This window comes from Homalodisca vitripennis, chromosome 1 (genome assembly GCF_021130785.1).
Source record: "Homalodisca vitripennis isolate AUS2020 chromosome 1, UT_GWSS_2.1, whole genome shotgun sequence".
NCBI classification, from domain to species: domain Eukaryota; kingdom Metazoa; phylum Arthropoda; class Insecta; order Hemiptera; family Cicadellidae; genus Homalodisca; species Homalodisca vitripennis.
Window position 1 is genome coordinate 230,500,814 of NC_060207.1, and position 12,118 is coordinate 230,512,931.

Genomic DNA, 12,118 nt, shown 5'->3' on the forward strand with positions numbered 1-12,118 from the left:
ATATGGTGTGGCACCATTTCATTCTAAAAATTGAAACACAGTTTCGGAATGTTACTGTGTTTATATTGATGTTTGTGTCATACAGTGGTGTAGTATGTACTGTGTGTATTGGGAGCCATTAGAGAGATACAAACATTTAGGAGAGGCAATCAATCTACCTTGAGATATGGTGTGGCACCATTTCATTTAACACATTGAAACACAGTTTGAGAATGTTGCTGTGTTTATATTGATGTTTGTGTCATACAGTGGTGTAGTGTGTACTGTGTGTATTGAGAGCCATTAGAGAGATACAAACATTTAGGAGAGGCAATCAATCTACCTTGAGATATGGTCTCTGAGGTAACCACTAACTACAGTGTCAGGACGTCTCTTTAACTTTTCTTTAAGATTTCAATATATTACTAAATTGCTAAACTTGAATTATTTATACATATATTTTGTTATTTCACACTTAACTAAACATATTTATATTTAGTGTTTAAATATATTACAATGTTCCATTCTTAAAGTTACTTTACCCAGTTTGCCAACTTTACTAATATAGGATAGACTATTATATACTCTATTTTATACAGATACTCTCTGCACATTTTATTTTTTTCGTTTGTTAGTCATCCATTTTATACTATATCCCATGGTAGTTAAATAGTGTATAGAGTATTGGTCACTTTCTTAAATTGTACAGTATTTAAAATCGTAGATTTTGGTCTAATTTTACAATGCAAACATATTGGTTGTAATTGACAGGTTAAATAAAGATTATATCAAGTGAATTAGTTACATTCGTGTATAGGAACATAAATGATCTCATTGATTGCTAATTCCCATACTGAGTTAGTCACGAATTGTAACGGATTTACATTAAACAATTCTCTAATAAAAATGTTGTTTATTTTCTACATCAAAGTTTAGCAATAACAATTTACAAGCCACTATACACAAACATAAATGTTACTTTTGATCATGATTAAGAAATAATAACATCACCCTGATTTTAAAGCGACTGCACTATAATACTAGTCCTACATCCCTTTCAGAAAAATTTAATATTCAATACAAAACAAATACATTGCTTAGGATAAAATTACTAAAACGTGTGGAAAATACTAGGGCCTTTATAGAAAAACCCAGATTCTACATTGGGAAAAGTAATTTAAACTCTTAATTTACTAATGTAATTACATATACTCATGTATTACATGAGTTTTGTCAAAGCGCCTACCCCTGGAGTTTTCCTGCAAAGTCCACTGGAATATTTATGTTTTGGGAGTCACTGTGGTTGTTTACTACTGTTACGCAGCATGGACCTACATACGTTACTTCCGGTCTGTCTTAGATAAGTGGTTGAATACGTGAAGGATTGTTTTCTCTCTTCGTACAACACAAAACAACTGGTTAAAAAAATTTAGGTTTATTAAGATTTTTATTAAGTCCTTGGGCAGTGGATTGCCCTAAATAACTTCACCCATAATTTTATTCCAAACTATATCAAATGCATCAGACAAGCAAAACAATATCTGCCATTCTTGTATTGTTCTTGCTTGAAAGTGAATATAAGTAATACTTACTTTTTTGTAACACACAATCATGAAAAACCTTCAAAATATTGATATTTTTCATATTTTAAATGTTATGGCATGAAAGTGACAATAGTATTAAACATAAAGACCAATGAACAAAATTGTATGTTTTGATAGTACGAGTACCACTGGCAAGTATAGTCTTTTGTCTTCTTATCATTTATGTCAATGTGATATTTGGTTTATGGATCAAACTAAAGGAATCGTAAACTTTTGAATATTCGGTACATTATTTGTTATTGTTTAACTGAAGTACCTATATACAAACACAGATTTAGATATTTTAAGCCATAATGTTCGAAATTTTAATAGGTCCACGTTCTAAACTAAGTAATTTAATTGTATTTAATGCCATCGAATGCTTGCCGGACATTTTCTGAAACATGCTCTATAAAAGCATTTTGTGTAATTATTTTATAAATTGTAATAGTGCCTGATCGTAATGTTCGCTTTTACTTACTTATCAGTCCCATAAAACAAAATAAATAGTGTTATTTTAAGTTTTATTTTTGTTCACTATTTGATTTTTACTATATTAATCGGTTGGAAAATTCATAAATTTTTTTGAAATAATGCATGATTACAACTTACGCTTGTCAAACATCGTGTTTCTTAATTATTCCTTTATCTTCTCTCTGTCTTTATTTCTTCTTTCTCTTTCCCTTATCAGACAAAACATGTAAGAATAAATTTTGGAAGTTTAACAGTCTCAAATTGGCTCTGGAAATCGTAAATTAGGTTTTGAGATCATTATTGACTGAGCTTTTGCGAAGGATAACTCTCATAGTATTAAAGAACTCTGTTTATATCTGTCTATGTCTTCCACCACGATATCTCGAAAACGAATTGACCTATAGACTTTAAATTGTGTATTACGCTTCATTTCTATATTTAGATCACTGTGATTGCTGATGGTGCATCCCTCTCTATGAGATTTGGCTGCCTATTAGCGTACATTTTACATTTATGTCAAGGGTAACCATGGCGACAACGATAAAATCACAGAACACAAATATTAATGTACAAAATGGGCACATTCTAATGAAATCTTATCATTTCGTCTAAAAGGCAACTATAATAGCAACGAAAAATAACAGAAATAATACATACATTTGCAACAATACACCAATAAGAAAAGCAAATATGTGACACATTAAAAAATGTACCCTAATTAACCCAACATATTCAACACAATTTGGTGACTTGGTGTGTAGACGTTTATAATTTAAACGTCTATATGAAAACCAATTTAATGAAAATGGTGAGAATCCATCATTTGGCAAGTCATGTCGTGAAAGCTTATAGACGCAGTCTTTAAATTTTGCATGTAACAACATTGTTTAAGGACGAGTTCTATGATGCTTAATGATTTTCAAACTCGTTTTTGTACGATTGTCTGTCTGTCTTTCTACCCGCGGGACATCGCGGGAATTGAATTCGCTTTAGATTTGACATTTTGCATGTAATTACATCGAAGCATTTTACAACATTAGGTGTAGCGTACTCAATGTTTTATAATTCTCGTACATTATTATTAACATCTAAGCTGACGGAACAGTTATGAAATTTAACTTTAAGTTGACAGTAAAAAAGTAAATTGATTTTTCAACAACATTGCTATTGTTAATAACTATATTATTAATAATAATATCATACTAGAGGAATTTTGTATGTCATTGAAATGAGAGTTTCATTCGTGTAAGATAAACAAGTAAATAATTTGTAATCGTATTTTTAAAGGTGTCATTTATGATAGCTTTAAATTTAAGGTCATTTTATCAAGAGTGAAATACAATGAATTAACAATTAACCTTTCCTTGTATTTTCACAATTTCGCTAAAAATCCACTCATTGATACATTTAGAAGTGCACTAAATCTTTTTCTCAACTGAGGGGGATGAATACGTGATGCTCATAGTGGTTTTAAAACCCGTGGAGAAGTCCATAAAACATTTACGGTCAGTGTTTCTTTTACCACTGTTTGTTTTTCGTGCACTGTCGACTGTACAGTTCTGTGCACTGTAACATAAAAATGTATTTATTTATTTACTACTACGCAATACACTGTTTCAGAGTTATATAAAATTAAATTTGAATTAAATAAAAAATAATGTTTGACGATTTTATAATTTAATACTTAATTGTTACAGTGGTATATTTAATATATACAATTTATAAAGCTAGGGTTCGCTGATAAAATACAACAATATCAATTATATTGATATAGTAAAAAGTAATTAACCTTCGAATAAATTTTTAAACAATGTTCTTTGGCGGCAAATTTTTTTCATCTGCATGATTCATTAACAAACAATACTGCGTTTTCGTAATCTATTAATCTGTTCTAATCTGTGAATACGTCATAGAAATATGCTGTGTAGTTTTATAGGTCGTTTCTGGTTACTATTTCACCTTTGTCGAAGAATACGAAAGATTTTAAACAGATCTTTCGTTATTGATGCAGTTTACTTATACGCTAATATTATTTTATGTGCAAAATGAATGATTCTTAGCTAACGACATGTGAGATAGTTAATACAAGTTCTTTTTGGTACTACTTTAAATAACTGGTATATGGTACTTTAAAGTGAATAAGTAGTAGAGAAACGTTTTATCATTTTGTGGTTGTTATTGATTAACGATGTTTATTTAAATTACACGATCATCAATAACTATTTATACTTCATTCGGATGTTTATTATTCATATATTGGAAATTAATTTTCTCATCCTCTAATTTAATTTATAGCCCTACCAGGTTTTATTTTTGTAATTCTAAATATTTTTAGCTTTTTTGTTCCTGTTCCTTCATTGTGTTGGTGTTTTAACTCACACGTTCATGCCAATACTCATGTTTTCTTAGAATATAGTGGATTTGATCCGAGCTCAAACATAACTAAGTATGAATGGTTTTAACCAGATCTTTTGTTAATTATGCGTATCACTTCTATGCTAATATTATTTTGTGTAAAAAATGAATATTTTTCTGCTAAATACAACTCGGATAGTTAAAAAAGTTATTTTTGGAAGTATTTTACTAAACTGGTTGAATGTACGCTTGTTATTGAAATCACGAATTCATCAATATTCCTACTTCATTCCGATGTTTATTATTGAGATATGGAACATTAATTTTCCTAGCGCCTAATTTAATTTACAATCCTACCAGGTTTTAATTTTTAATTCTACAATTTTTTAATTTTAGTGTTCCTTACTCGTGTTTTCATTGCAACAGTGGATTTTGTCCTAGCTTGAACATTACAGTGTTAAGAAACGGAATAGTAAATGTAAGTATAATAACAATAACGATATGGAGATAAACCGCTACAATGTGGCGAAGCTGGAGGAATGTGTCGCAGCGCTCAGCGATCAATAGTGGGCCACTCCTCGCCCACTACACAACACTCTAGCCCTACCTACCCACCAGCCCACATCTCGCTACACGTTTGCTCCTATTGTTGGAATACTTTTAAGAATAAGAGCTACTCATTTATAACCTCTGTTAGCATACTTTTGAAGGAAAACTCACGTCAATAATATTAGCTTTTTGAAATGCAATAATAATATTGGTTTCGCAAAACATCAGACAAACAATAAAATTCCCTCCAGCCCGGGAAAATCCAGACTCGTTGTATCCGATTTTGTTCCATAGCTGCAGCATCGCAAATGCTTTCTGTAATTAAATTATAGTATACAATTTATTGTAATTGCTTAGAAATTCTATTATTTCTTTAAAGTAATGTTAAAGAACAGATTTAAGGAACATATGATTTGCATATAATATAGGCAACCAATCAAAGAGCTGTTACCACAAATGACTAAAAATATATTCGTATTTTCAAGATTCCCTTTATCTGTTGAAAAGAATAACAAGTATTATGGAACTTTGTACAAAAAAACATAAATATAAAATAGTCAACCTTGATTTCAAAGTAATGAAATAAAAACTTTAGCTCTTCTTAAAATAATCTAACTAAATTTTCATTAACATAATAATTTACGTGTTTATGTAGCCCCTTAAAAACATAACTACTTGTAAAGAAATAATTTTAATTGAGCTGAACATTGTATTTATTATAGATATTATCTATATATTACAATATATTATATTTATATAGATAACATATTTTAATAATTATTATCTGATGAAGAATTGTTTAATAATTAAATAATACGTTTCTAATTATTAAAAATGGGTTTCTAGTATATTTAAAATCAAAAAGGCCTTTTATAGTTATTAATATTAATAATTCGTACATTCCAGCTTTTACAAATAACACAATTTATGTATAGTAATTAGATTAATTCTTCCATGAATAAATGTAAGAGGATTATCTTTATGATCAAAATATTAGCAAAGAACCAATAAATAACTAGCGAAATTGAAATTTCAGAGTCACTCTAACTCTTTTTTCCAATTTTTCATTCGAAAATTTCTTATGTTTTATTAAAAATAATATTTTTTATAAAAATTTATACGAGGTAAGACGGGAAACATATGAATAAATTTAGAATTTTATAAATCAGATTAAAATAATAACGAAAACACAGTAATACAATAAATGCTCAACAAACGAGTGTAAAGTAATGTAGTTTAATTAATGGAAGGTCGAAATGAAACACGCAGTAATGAATAGAACAACAATCAAGAGGCAGATTCTCAAAGTGAAACAACACATACGGAATAACTAATTACAAACGTCTACGTAGAAAGTTTAATCCTCTCAGAGACAGACACAGAGTACGTGCTTACTAACTTGTATTCCTCTTTGAAATATGTTCTCCTCTCATAGCTCCAACGGCCTCTTAAGAATTAACTATGAGCAATGAATTGGTCATAAACGTCAACTAGGTCTGGATTTAAAAATACAAGCATTTTCTTTTTAAATAAAGGGAGAATGTTTTTATTTTACTTTTTATATTTTGAGTTCCTTCTTATTGATTTGAATTACATTACAGTGTTACAAACTTATTCACTTCTGTTATGATCATTTCCATAAATGAAATATTTTCAAATGGTATACATTATTCAGTATAGCAGAGTCGAAAGTTATTTTTGTATGTTTGTGAAGAATATCTTCAAACATCAAATACACTGTTTTATACATACAAAGAGACTGAAGAACATTGCACAGTCAAATCAAGGGAAATGACAAGAACCTTGTATCCAGTACATGTAAGCCTACCGGTGTTTGTGTACCATTGACGTGTAGCGCTTCAAGCACGATGTTTACTTCAGTGGTCTGACACTTGAATCCTGAAACCCTTCCAATAGTATTGTTACCAAGAGCCTATCTGCACTTTTACTGTCCATAGTAACATAGTTATTTTAATTACATATCAGCAAGATTTCCAGCATTTGTTACAATGAATTTGTGAATACATGTGTGTGATATTACAAAATATATTGTATATGAAAACAAGTTTGTGGCCGAGATTTTTTAATATTGCAAAACATTACGTAATCCGGAAATACCGATAAAACAGGATTTTAAACCAAAATTTGGAACAATATATTCCCAGTTTACATCAGACCCTTTTATATTAGAACCGAAAATGCTGAAGCAGAATCAGCACAGAAAATGAAAGGAACAACAACCTCCATCGTTTCCAACTCGGAATCGAAAGAAAGGTAAAGATAGGAATAAGCAACTAGGTTAGGATGATCGTCCTTGAAACTAAGCTCTTACTAAAAAGAGCCATCCGATCCAAAAGGGAAATTAAGGAATGCTTACGCACGCAAAGCGATCCAGAGGCCTCGGAAGGAAGTAATGAACAAAATAAAAACTAAATGTGCACACTAGTTACTCGAAATCACGCTTAAGTTGGCTTGAGAAATATGTCTGCAATACAATACTGTAGTAGTACTATAGGTAGTAAAATCAGATCGATATATAGTAAGATACATGTGCCTGAGTTGTTCGTATTGTGTGGCAGATAGTGTGTACCAATCAGGAAGGTGTAGTTAAATGCCATCGAATCTTAACTCTCCGCTGTGTGCCACTTTGTAACGAAGCAATCAGTAGCGTGCTAAAAAATCAAACAGTAAGCAAATAACCTGGAATTGTCACAGTTCTTCATACGATGCTAAGTAGAATTTTCTTATGATTTGAAATCAGTAACTATATATGTAACGTTAATAGTGGTCAGTGGAAACCCATTTTGACACTAAACGGATTAATCAGCCGCTGACAGGATAGTGTACCAGGTGACAATGTAAACATACGTCCCGGATGCTATAGTTGCTATGGACTACTTCCACCAATTAAGGTTTTTAATTACATGTTATTGTTATTTTTACTGTGCCAGTGCATCACGTGCAAGCGGTAGCTGGCGACCACGCATACCTCCCTTGTGACATCGCCACTGTCGACGACCCCCCACCAATTAAGGTTTTTAATTACATGTTATTTTTATTGTTACAGTGCCAGTGTACCACGTGCAAGCGGTAGCTGGCGACCACGCATACCTGCCGTGTGACATCGCCACTGTCGACGACCCCCAAGGCAACCCTGATTCTGTCATCCTTGTTCTCTGGTACCGTGAAGACGTCGGAACCCCAATTTTTAGGTAAGTTCTTCTAAATATAATTTTATACTTGATATTCTGTACTTGAAAAAAAATATATCTATTTATATTTTACTGGCATTGAGAATGGTTTAGTAGTCAGTAATTATTTATATTTAATTTCCTTTCTTTTCTATACGAATTATTTTTACAATTTTAAATATTATTAAATTCTAAATAGATATGAATCCATATCTCACAATTTAGTAAACAGAGGGACGTAAATGTAATGAGTTGATTTGCTTTGTTCTTTTTATATTTCAATAAACGTTTTGCATACGTTCTTAAATATAAAATGTTATTAATAGTTCCTATTTACATACAGTATAATATGAATAACCATGTGACAAAAATCATTCAAAGAATTTTTTTTTCATTTTTACATTAAACCTGTGGTTAATTTCACCGTTGATGGTTACAAAGAGCAATTCTGAGAATATCCAACGACGAAGCATTTAAACTTAATTGAATAATGAACATAATTACATTAAATTCTCCTAAAATATCCCTTTGTATAAAAGAGAAAAACTTTGATATTCCCAAGATGGAATTCAAGGATATGGCTGAAGAATTACTTAAAATGTTTCGAAATATCTCAACTTTACATGGAATCAAGCTTTATATAAATTTAATGTTTTTGTTCATTAGAGTCACGCAAACTGTCTACTTAGATACTCTTGTTGACACTCCATATAGTCATGACTGTGGACTACCTTTTTATCACCCTCTGTAGCTACATTTTAACGTATGCGTATTTTATACTGCCATGTTGGCATAACGAACTAATATATAACTCTATAGTGCAAAAAATGAACGTATAACTTAACTGTTTTCCCAGATAATGTAAAACAGATTATGTAAAACAGAGGAAGACCCAGTAGAATATAATTAGTGCATGGGAAAGAGAGTCCATGAGAATTAGTTTATTGGAGAAGAGAATGATGACCGTGGAGTAAAAACATAGGGTAGCACCACAATTAGTTGAAATTAAAAAGTTAGTGGTCAAGAGGACTCATAAGAAAAGAGGCACTCTCTGGAACCATATAAAAAAATGTTTACAAATTCGAATTTAAAAATTTACAAAAATCAAGAAATTATGAAAGCATTAGTGAAGAATGGAGAGTGCCCTGAGAATAAAGAATCCTGCTGCACCACTTTTAGAATTATTACAAAAGTTAGAGAAGATGTTAGTGATTATAGAAGAAAAATTCATCTCGGAAAGAGAAAACAGAATGTAGAGTACAAATGTATCCAAGGGGTGACAACTGTGGAGACCGTTCCTGGTTAAGAGGAGGGGAGTCAAGGAGGGTCAGGAGAAGCATCATCATATTTCGTTTCCTCCTATCCTCAATCTACTTTAACTTTGATCTATCTACCCCTACTGCAGAATACGGTGTATGTATTATACAATCAAGTTCACAAAGTTTACATTAATTAGTTTAAGCGTACATTCAAAAATATCTAAATTTATTTCTCGTTTGGATAAAATGTATAGTTGACTATATTATTTACACTCACAATTTAAAACGGTACATTTGAAAATGTCCACATTTATTTCTATAAGTAATGAACTGCTTCAGACATAAACTAACTGTGCTCTTTTTGATCTCAACCTATCCATTTAAGGCAACCAACAAAAATGGAACATTAAGCCCTAACCACTCTTACGGTTATTTAATGAGATTCCAAACAACAAACATCTCCCAGTTAAAGTTTATTCCTCAATAGATTTTGAAATATCATGCACACCATTAGGTTCCACTAAAGCATTGCCCATGTAAGGATAAAATCACCATGATTAAATTCGATGTTACCTATACGGAAATAAAGCTTTGTGAAAATTTCTAGAAGTAACTCAATTATACATGTTGATATGTTGTCGATTCAGACTGACAGAAGAGACATGATACTAGCTCCTCCCACCTAGTAACATGCTTCGCATACGCTCACCTATGTTGATTTATTTAAATTTGACTAGCAATAATTAAAACGTAACATTATGCAGACAATATTTTTCAGTCGCATAGGTTGCTAAATTGATTCAGATAAACTCATTTATCAAAAGAAATGTAAGGGTCAAGTATATATATATAGTATATATATTATATATGTGCGACACCAGCAATTTCAATATGAAATCTTACAGAGCTTGGTGTAAATCTAAGTCAAGGAAAGGAATTTACATTAAGGATGAAATGATACAGGAGCACATAAATCATCTCAGCAAGAACATCACACAACAGCAAATGTCGGGCAGCTGAAATACAATCGAGTTAAATTAATTTTCAGCTTAGGGTATGATTAAATCTCAAAACTGCTGTGCTTGCCACTGTCTAGCTATGAGTTGACCACACATAAGGGAATTTGCACCAAGTATTATTTAATTTTAAACTAAAGTTTTATAATTTATTTTTATATTATAATCGAATGAGCATAAAAGCATCTGTATGTATATTTCCCCTTCATCCCATTATAAACCAAGTCTCTGTTGTTTTTCTAATGGTATTATCAGCTCAATATTATATTTTCAAGTTATTAGTAATATATGTATTTAAACCTATGACGTGATGTGGTATCCGGTCTCATTATCATTTTGAGCAGGGACTACTCCTCCGAAAGTTTACTAACGACACTTTAACGCTCTCTAAATTGAGATGATCGGAGCCAACGGGCATACTGTGCTGGAAATAAGGATATAGATGGATTGAGGAGGAGAGCGGGTCTTATTATCGCCTTGAGCAAGGATTACTCCTCCGACATCTTACTGACGACTATGGAACGCTTTCCAAATTGAGATGATTGAAGTCAAAGGCATGCTTTGCTGGAAATAAGGATAGAGATGGATTGAGGAGGAGAGCGGGTCTCATTATCGCCTTGAGCAAGGATTACTCCTCCGAAAGTTTACTAACGACACTTTAACGGTCTCTAAATTGAGATGATCGGAGTCAACGCGCATACTGTGCTGGAAATAAGGATAGAGATGGATTGAGGAGGAGAGCGGGTCTCATTATCGCCTTGAGCAAGGATTGCTCCTCCGACATCTTACTGTCGACACTGGAACGCTTTCCAAATTGAGATGATTGGAGTCAAAGGCATACTGTGCTGGAAATAAGGATAGAGATGGATTGAGGAGGAGAGCGGGTCTCATTATCGCCTTGAGCAAGGATTACTCCTCCGACATCTTACAGTCGACACTGGAACGCTTTCCAAATTGAGATGATTGGAGTCAAAGGCATACTGTGCTGGAAATAAGGATAGAGATGGATTGAGGAGCAGAGCGGGTCTCATTATCGCCTTGAGCAAGGATTACTCCTCCGAAAGTTTACTAACGACACTTTAACGCTCTCTAAATTGAGATGATCGGAGTCAGCGCGCATACTGTGCTGGAAATAAGGATAGAGATGGATTGAGGAGGAGAGCGGGTCTCATTATCGCCTTGAGCAAGGATTACTCCTCCGACATCTTACTGTCGACACTGGAACGCTTTCCAAATTGAGATGATTGGAGTCAACGCGCATACTGTGCTGGAAATAAGGATAGAGATGGATTGAGGAGGAGAGTGGGTCTCATTATCGCCTTGAGCAAGGATTACTCCTCCGACATCTTACTGTCGACACTGGAACGCTTTCCAAATTGAGATGATTGGAGTCAACGCGCATACTTTGCTGGAAATAAGGATAGAGATGGATTGAGGAGGAGAGCGGGTCTCATTATCGCCTTGAGCAAGGATTACTCCTCCGACATCTTACTGTCGACACTGGAACGCTTTCCAAATTGAGATGATTGGAGTCAAAGGCATACTTTGCTGGAAATAAGGATAGAGATGGATTGAGGAGGAGAGCGGGTCTCATTATCGCTTTGAGCAGGGATTACGCCTTCGACATCTTACTGATGACACTGGAACGCTTTCTAAATTGATCACCATTCCGGCAAAAAGAAATTCCCCCGTTAATATGAAGATAATTAAAG

At 32.6% G+C, this 12,118-nt stretch overlaps 1 protein-coding gene across 1 annotated transcript in view; it reads left to right on the plus strand.

The window, feature by feature from the left end:
• The first annotated feature begins 7,992 nt into the window (after nucleotides 1–7,992).
• The window catches only part of LOC124353133 (nephrin-like), an 83,511-nt gene continuing 79,385 nt past the window's right edge, over nucleotides 7,993–12,118 (plus strand). The window contains exon 1 of the mRNA XM_046802986.1: nucleotides 7,993–8,152. The gene's annotated coding sequence lies outside the window, so the exon portion shown is untranslated. The remainder of the gene's footprint in view (nucleotides 8,153–12,118) is intronic.